Raw genomic sequence first — 10,083 nt, 5'->3', positions numbered from 1 at the left:
ATTAAACAAATTTCGTTTTATTGAATTTAATGAGTTACAATGTCTTAACAATAAAGAAACATAACAAAAATTATTTAGTCTTGCATCTTTTAATGTTACTAAGGCCTCGTCCAATCCTATGTGAGCATGCATCAATATCATCATCAATAGTCATCAACTATAGCACCTGAAACACATGTGAAAGTACGTCAGCATAAAAATGCCGGCGAGTACATAGGTTTTATGAAAAATAGGATTCATGACCTAGGTTTTAGAAAATGTTTAACAAAAACTTGTCATGAATCCTGTTTAAGTGTTTGCTTTTATAAAATGTTTGAAAATCGATGATAGATAGGTATAGTTTAAAAGAATGATGTAAGGTTAAATGAATAACCAAGTAAAAATGAGTTTGTATAAAACAAACTGTTTTGTAAAACAATGTCTTGTGAAAAATATGTTATTTGTGTAAAAATGTATAAGTCCAAATGAATGATTTAAATAACGCTATGCCATGTAATATAATACAAGCACTTATATATAGGAAGTACCAGCGGCGTATCCACCATGCTTGTATCACATTACACACGTCTCGTTACTCAAATCACTTACCCACATAAACCACCAATGTAAATTGCCCATGTCTAAACCGTTGTCAAATGTCAATCAAGTAATGTGTAAACAAAATGTCATGTATGGCAAGTGAAATATGTAATCACCAAACCATAGGTAAGAATGCACAAACAATGTACTAAGTATGCGACGGATGGACATACATAGCATGATACAAAGCATAAAATGTCTTGTTAACGATGTACTAAGTATGCACACAATGGACATACATAGCATGTGATGTAAAATGTACTAAGTATGATGAACATACATAGCATGTGATGTAAAATGTACTAAGTATGATGAACATACATAGCATGTGATGTAAAATGTACTAAGTATGATGAACATACGTAGCATGAAATGTTATGTAAAACGATGTACTAAGTATGCACACAATGGGCATACATAGCAAAAACATAATAAAATCATGTACTAATAGTGTACTAGTGAATCATAGCAAGTATATGATATAAAAGCATGAAATCATGAAAGTAACAAGTAGGCACATGTGTTTCACCCCAAAATGTTTGTAAAACAGTAAAAGAGGGGTCTATGTACTCACCTGAGACTGCTTAGAAGTCCTAGGATAACCACCAAGCAAAGCTAGAAGATCACGGAATCAAACGGCACCTATATAGGTATCTACATTAATAACCGGACCTAAATCGGGGGATCGGATAGTACAAGGTTTCGTAAACCAAATGAGTATTGGAACTCATATGATATGGTCTAACAAAGCCTACATACTAAAATGAAACCTAACCTAAGTGCTTACGACCCATTACGACCCGTTTTGGTAGCTTATGCTACTTTAACGCGTCGTTCGCGTAAAACGCGTTCGGAAAGCCTAACTAGTCCTATGACAAGCAAGATATGCCTTAACATGTTTAATATGGTTGCCAAAACAGCTTATATGTCAAAAGTTACGTTACATGGGCTTAAAATGAATTTTAGCGCAAAAAGGGCATTTTGGTAATTTACCTAAGGCATAAGAACTACTTATCATACAACTACTTAAATGACGTGACCATAAGGTATAACCTCGGAAGGTTATTCCCTATACAACTATGGTCACCTAAAGTGTTTGGTCGGATCCTAATGATCGACCAAATGGGTCGGGTTCGAAAGTATAAGCGATTGATTAGATCGCTTACCTTTACGACCCTAAACAAGCACAAATCTAAAAGCGACGAGCTAAACATGCTAGAACATGTTTAGTAAAGTTAGAAAACAGGTTTGGTATCAAAACAAACGGTTTTGATACCCTATAGTAGTTTGGTTACAAAATACGCGAGCAAACGCATTTTGGCCGAAACTACGACTCGTCACTGAGCCTAGATAACGTGGTAATCAGTGAGTATAGTCACTAGGGACTATAACCATCGTGATTACGCTCACGTTATGAAGTTCAAACGAACTTCACGTTGACCATAAACTGGTCAATGCAGAAAGTCAAACGCAGTTTGACTTTAACGCTAAAACGAATGAAAAACGCGAAAGAATACTTACAGAAGGTCCCCGCAAGTTTAAATTCCCAAGTATTCTCAGGTATGAGGTGTTAAACACCTCAACTTAGAGAAATCTCAGGAAATTCAAGTGGGTTTTGCAAATGGGGATGAGGGGTATTTATAGGATTCGGTGAACCGTTAAGATCGTTCCTCGCAAAGCGTGATCAAATCTCAGCCGTACACCTTTAGCCCATTGATTTATAAAACCATGGGAGTCCCAAAACAGCCCATAGATTGTTTAAAAACCATTTGCAAGTGGTTTTGGAGTGTATAAAAGCTGGAAACAGGCGGTTAACAACTTTTTGCATATCTGGGGAGGCCATGCGGCCCGCGTCAGGATACACACAAACTCAGGCGGGCCGCCTGGGCTTGTCTGATCAGCACAAACTTTCAGAATTGATAGTTTTAGCCCCTGCATGCTTTTAAGTCCATTTTCGACACGTTTAAGGCCCGTTAAGCCAACCTTAAGGCCCTAAAATGATGCCTAAGTATGAGGGACATGAAACATGCTCAAAAATATGCCGGATGTCGGTTCGTTTGGTCGTACGATCGCGATGTTCGCTTAATTACGACGGAATGCGCATAAGCGCGAAAGACGATCCAAATTGCGCGACGAATGGATTTTTCTTATGCCAAACACTAAAATAAAATATTTTAATGCTTACATAAATTTTTGGAAGTCCGGATGTATTCAGAACGTAAGTTACGCGCAAAAGTGCAAACTTGTGACACTTTTAGTCCCTGAATGATCGAAAAGTTTATTTTGGCATACCGAACACCTCAAAGCCTATATCTAAGCTATGGAGAGGATATTTATGGTATGTTTAACTTATGATCAAGTTCTGGAATGTCTGTTACAGTACAAATTGACATACTTTCGCAGTTTGTCGAATTTAGTCCCTGTAAGCGAATAAACTTGATTTCGGCATACCAAACCATCCAAAACTTATTTCTAAGTTATGTAAGGGTTATCTAAGGTATGTTAAGCCTATTTCACTGTTCCGGAGTGTTTGTTGCATTAAACTGGTTATATTTACGCATCAGATCGCGTATAACCTTCCAGAAAGTGATTTAAGGCCCGAAATCGAACAAGAATCAATATGTGCAAACGATACACATATTTATACAAATCCCAAGTATGAAATACAATATTTCATTGGTTTGGTATTTGTTTGATGGTCGTGGTGACACAGGTGTCACACCATCCGTCTGGATGACCATCTGTTTGGATGACCTGTCTATTATAATTTCCAGTGTTTAAACGACTTAACGAAACTTTGAATTTTCAACAATTTACAAACACCACACATCTCATTCGAATGGCCATATGTTCGAATGGCCATCTGCTCGGATGACCATCCGTCCGGATGACCATCCGATCGGATGGGTTATACCCATTCGCTCAGATCACCATTCGAGCACCTACCCATTCGACACTCTGTTTACGCATTGTTCGACACTCTGCTCAAGACTTATGCTACTGTTCACAGGCTAACTCAATGCGCTCCCTTCAATCTAATACAGATTGTGTTTACTCGTTAAACACGCACTGTGAGTATACTCGAGCCCATTTTCATTTAACGCACTTTTGGGTGTTACATACGTCCTATATCAAAACACAACACACAACGCAAACACTTTAAACGCTAACCGCTCCCGCATGCTATACTTGATCTATGAATGCTTGTACTATGCTTATACAGTGTTACACTATACCGCCTCTAGCAACGATAGTACTATAGTTTGGACTCAGCACCTGTCGTGGACAGGGGTTGCTAGGGATCACATCACTTTACTTCACGTGTTCGCTGAACATGTGTCGCGCATACTCTACAACGCAGTATTGTGATTAAGTTGTAATCATTGTTTGATAGTTACATGCTTTGCCCGTTACGTGTTACATGCTGGTTATGCGTAAATGCTTTTACTACTATATGCTATGCAAACTTGTGTACTGACCTTTACATTCTATGTATTGACTTTATTTTAACGTATGTGACAGGTTGATAGGATGCTATGCTATGCTGAATCAAGCTAGGAAGTCTAGAAACCCACTAAATAAATCTGAGTTGTCGGAATAGTATTTGTTTTTGAGACTGAGATCTGTAATGACTGTTTTTACTTTATCTGTTAGTAGTATGGGATATTAACATTAAAGATATTGTCATTTAATAGTCGTTGTGGATCTCTTGAACAATCTATTTCGCTCAGTGCCACGCCCCGATGATTCCGCCATCGGTTGGGGTGTGACACCCTCATGTACCTAACGGCGTCTCGACCAGACATTATGTATCCCACATGCCTCGCAGCTCGCTATCAATCTAGTCCGAGAGCATCTCACATGTTGACCATCAAAAGAATTTTACGATATCTCAAAGGAAACCCAAGTCTCAGCTTGTGGTACCTAAAGAACGACAATTTCAACCTAGCGGGATACTCAGATTCTGATTATGGCTGCTGCAAATTGAACGCAAAGTCTACTACAGCCGGTTTCCAGTTCTTCAGAACTAGACTGGTAACATGGCAGTGTAAGAAATAGACTATGGTTGCTTTCTCTACTCGTGAAGCTGAGTACGTCTCAGCTAGCAGCTATTGTTCGCAGATATTGTGGATTCAACACCAGATGAGAGACTATGGTCTACAATTTTTGAACACGCCTATTTTCGTAGACAATGAGGCTACAATTAATATAACTAAAAACCCAGTTCATCACTCTAAGACAAAACATATTGAAATTCGACATCACTTCATTCGTGACTGTTACGAAAAGAAGTTGATTAGAATTGAAAAAAATCCACACCGATGAACAAAAAGCTGACTTTTACAAAAAACCATTTGATAGATCAAAATTCAATATCTTTTGAAACTTAACGGTATGCGGCTTTTGTCATCAGGGGGTGTTATTGTCGAAGGTGATTCCAACGCGGAGGACGTTGAAACGTGATCTGCATCGGTTTGTCATTTTCTTCTTTTTAAAATGTTTTTAATTTTGGGGGGAGAAAATATAGTACAAAATACAAAAAAAATTAAAAATTCAAAAAATGTAAAAAACAAAGAAAAATACAAAAGAGTTAGTGTAAAAAGAGAAAATGATAGTATATCAGAGACAATCATGGCATGCTAAAGAAATGGAAAGTTAAATGTGATAAATGATCTCACTAAAGATATGCCAGTAGGTTTTTACACATTTAGTAAATTGATTTCGAGATATAAACCTAAATCAATAACTTTCTTAATTCGTGGGTAACATCTCTCGGATATATTGACTTAGTACTCCGAAATTTCGTTTGAGAGATTGCCTGATTCTGAGATATTAGGTCTTTATACTTATTGATATCTGGGGTATTATACAAGATCTTCTGATTTTGCATCAACAATGGTTTAGATACTGTAGAATACTTTTGTGCTTAACCCCAACACTGCATAAAAATTGAAAATATCGAAAATATATCAAGTGTTGTTCAGAAGATTCCTGAGTGGAACACACCTAAGTCGAGCCTTCATCTCATTATCTGAACAGTGGTTCTAACCTGGGCTCTCAAGGCCTCACACTAACCATGATACATATATCATTTAGGTATATTCACATGTAACTGAATCCAAGGAATCTTGATACAGGAGTATATTCTGAGGTGGGACATGCGATTAACTTAGTTCCTAAAGCATTCATCTCGTATCTTGATTCAACTGAAGTTTGTGTGAAAATTTAAGTGGATCAGTATACTGACAATCTAAGTGAATTGTTTAGAACTTAAAGTTTATATAGATCAATGGTGTTTGTGATTTCTCAAAAACTGATATGATCCTCTAACATAACTCATAAAAATATGTCTGTAAATATGTTGTTGTTTCATTACAGATAAAACCACAAAAAGATTTTGGGTGTGTTTTAGCATAAATTTGTAAAATACAAAAAGATTTTTTTCTGCTTTATTTTCGACAAACGATGTCAGAAAGCGGATCTTCAGAATCTGGATGCAGAACAAACCTGAGCTATCTGGGTGGGAGCTAATCTTGAAATGAGGAAACAATGAAAAGTTTAACAAGTTCATTAACTTGAAACTTGAAATTGTTTGAAAAACATATTTGAAAACGTCAGTTGGTTCTTAATCGATTCAACCAAGGTCATTAACTTGGATTGGTCGACAAATTGAGTAACCAGGGTCATTAACTTTGACTTGGTTATTCGAGTGGATATTTGAAACAGATAAAAATTGAAAAAGTTTGAAAAATAAAAATTTTGAGATTAAAACCTTCTCGCACGAAACGGCTTCTCGGACGAGAGGGATCAGCTATTCATTATTAAGTGTACTTAGGCCCAGTCGTTCGAATTTGTCAAGCCCAAGGCCTAGTCATCCAAAAGGCAAAACAGTGCCTATATATAAGGCCCAGTCGCGATTAAAGGCTCATTCACAATTATTTTCTTGAGAGAACAGTCTAAATTCTCTCTGAGATTTCTATATTTCTAAGTCGAGGTGCTGCCAAATTTTTTATATATAGTGGTGTTGATTAGCACAACATATACCATGGGAAAGGTATGACTTAGATTTGATAGGTTTTTGATGGTGAAAGCTCAATTCGTGCATAATCGGCCATAAATACTTAGATCTAGGACGTTTTAATGGACCAAACATAAAATTGAACCCATAGAACTTCAAATCGGCATGTATGTGATCTATTAGAACATTCAATTTGAAGAAAATCAACAGTTTTGAAACTTGTAGATTTGAATTGTTCATGATGAAGAAGATGACCATTTGGGATGAAAGCGCCCTTTCGCACGAAACGGCCTCTCGTTCTAAATTGACTTATTATATCCAAGTCATTCCAAATGGTCATTCATCCCAAACAACCAATCGTTCTTATTTGTCCATTCATACTTATTGTCCAGTCGTTCCAGAAGTGTGGTTGTTGAAAGTTAGAAATTTTTCGAAAAACATGCATGAAATTTCTAAGTGTTTTAATGTGTTTTGCAGGAAAAGGCGACCATTTTCGATTCTAAGCACAATATATGTTGCACATTGGATAAAACACTTCCAAAGATGAAACCGTTTGAGGAAATTCTAGAATTCATTGAACGCAATCGAATAAAGAAAGCTCTTACTGATAAGCACAAGGCATATAAATCTCTTATAGAGCGTTTCTGGAGGATTGCGAGATATAAGGAAACAGATAAAGCGATTCATTCGTTTGCACAAATTAAAGAAGATGGAAAAGATAAAGATGTTGAAGTGATGATAAATGTAGCTGATATTCGGAGGGTACTTGATCTAAAGGATAATGATGGTGATCCTACTGGTTTATCTGAACGATTATGCAAAGGCTTATGGTTCAGAATAGGATACACGAGGTTTGTCAACGATCCTCAATACAACAAGTAGAATATCTCATTTCCCTACAAGTTTCTAATTCACTAAGTGGTTCCTGCTTTGGGGCATAGAAAAGGTGGTTATGATGTTTCTGTTGACTACATCATGTGCATAATCAGTTCATTGATCCTGAATCGACCATACAACATTCCGTAAGTCATTTTTTAGCACATGAAAGAGAATACAACAGAAGAGATGTTTCTACAGTATCCAAGATTTATGCAGATGTTATTGGATGACAAGATTAAGAATCTGGAAAAGAATGACAACGACAAGCTAATTCTTGATCACATGATAAATGCAACACTTGAACAGCTTCAAGTGTACAAGATGAAGAAAGCACTTCCACCATCATGAAGAAAGTTTGCAGCAATTGAAAAGCCATATTATATCGCTCCGTTAGAGAACAGATGGCGACATGATGACAACGATTCAGGAAACGAAGATGAAAAGATGGAATTGTTTGAAAATAAAAGGTCTAAGTGGTTCATTAAGGATGCTGAAAAGAAAAAAAGGAGACGTGCTACACCAAAGTAAAAACCAGTTCAAAGGCAACTTGTTGATGAGCCTAGTGATGACGAAGTTCAAAACGTTGATGAAACATAGAACTGGTGATGCAGGTACGTCTGGGGTCAATACAACTCAAGAAATTGAAGATTTAGCATTTGCAGATACAGAAAATGTTGGTGAAAATGTTCAAGGCGATGTGAACAATGGTGGAGAAAATGTTGAAGGAATTGTGGAAAGCGATAGTTCAATAGAAAATGATATTCCTCTTACAAAGATTGCACCAACAAAGGGATATCCGAATGCGAATGGAGAAAGAAGAAAGAAAAAGCATCTTAGAAACATAAAGATTGTGATGAAGAGGATGCTACTTATGAACCGTCGGGTGCTGAAGTTCAAAAGATAAAGAAAGGAAAGGGAAGACTGAAGAGAATGTCTCAACCGATTGATTTTCCTAAGAAAAAGAAAGCTCGCAAGAGTACGGTGAAAACCATTAAAGTCACAATAGCTTGCGAGCTGATTAAACGTGAATCGAAAAGAGCTGAAACTTCAACAGCTAAGCATATTGAAATACCAATTCAAACTCCTCCAAGATCTCCAATTCATCAATCGGTTCATATTCAAACTAAAGACGTTCATCAATCTTCTCCACAACAACATCAAACTATTCAGGAACCAAAATCTACAACAAAGAAAGCATCAACACCAAGACATTCACAACATTCTGCAGAGTTCAATCAAAGTTTTGGTGATATTTCGCTTGGTTCTGGATCGTTGAACTTAGACAATGTTCCTGATATGGTGTTCTTCGATGATGATAGAACAAAGGCTATGGAAGATAGAGTTTCGAAGCTTGAAAAAGAAAAAGCTGCTTCAAATGAAAAGATGAAAAATTTGGATGCAGAGAATGTGGTATTGAAGAATGAGGTACAAGTATTGAGTGAAAATTTTATAAGTCTTGAAGCTGGTAATGTTGCTCTTAATGAAGTTGTTCAAGGCTTGGTAACTACTAATGAGCAATTGTCTACTTCAAACACTATGCTGACATCAGAAAATGAAATACTGAAGAAAATGGTGAGTGATCACGAAGCAGACAAGCAGATAAAGTCAAAGCAGATAGAGAAGTTGTATGTTGTTTTTTAAAGCAAAATGGGATTAAGTGTTGATGCTGAGTTCGATCAAATAGGGATCCGAAGAGCTGAGGCTCGGAGGATTGAACGAGAAAAGAAAGCATCAGAGGAAGCAACAGCAGCAGCAAAAGATAAAGGCAAACATAAAATCATCGAGTACAATGAAAGTGACGATGAAGAAGATGATGATGATGATGATGAAGAGGATGATGATTCCCGGGCCATCGATGATTACAAAGACAGTGATGAGGAGGATGATGATGATGATGATCATGGTGGTGATGGAAATTTGCAGATTGTAAGAGTTCTGGTGATCATCAAGTATTGGATTACTTGGATGATGCACAAAATGAAGAAAGAGAGAGGATGTTAACCCTCAGGGGAAGAATGTTTCTGGTGCTACCCACGAAGAAGAATCAGCTGGAATTTTCACTGAGGCAGTTCCTATTAGCTCAGTTCCAGCTGATGCACGTAAGGTAATATATTTGTGTCACGACGTTGAAAAGGATGAATATGTACATAACTATAGTCGTGAAGATCTGATGGAGAGATTGGGTATTACTGATGAATCATTCATGTTCGATTTTGAAGAAGAGCTGGAGAAGATAAACCTAAATGAAGCTGAAGATTATGTTTTCAAGAATGTTGCTGAAGCAAATGATTTCGACAACATCGTCATAGAGGATGATTTTGATTCAGACAATGACGAGCCGTTTCATTATTCAGGTGGAGGATCACAGGACTTTCCAACGTTTGCGGAATTGTTCTCAAAACACAATGAAGACGATCTTCGAAGAAAAGTAGAGGAAAGAATTCGGATGAAGGTATTCCAAAGACGATGTCTAAAGAAGAACTTAGAGAAGAGAGAAAGAAGTGGTTCAAGCTTATGCCCGAAGAAAGAAAATTCAAAAGGTTGCTTCAATTCTTCACTCAACATCCAGATCAGTCTTTGGGTGATATTCTATCTTGGGGTTATCT

The sequence above is a fragment of the Helianthus annuus genome, chromosome 9, assembly GCF_002127325.2.
Source record: "Helianthus annuus cultivar XRQ/B chromosome 9, HanXRQr2.0-SUNRISE, whole genome shotgun sequence".
Classification (NCBI taxonomy): Eukaryota; Viridiplantae; Streptophyta; class Magnoliopsida; order Asterales; family Asteraceae; genus Helianthus; species Helianthus annuus.
Note: the sequence above shows the minus strand (reverse complement) of the source record.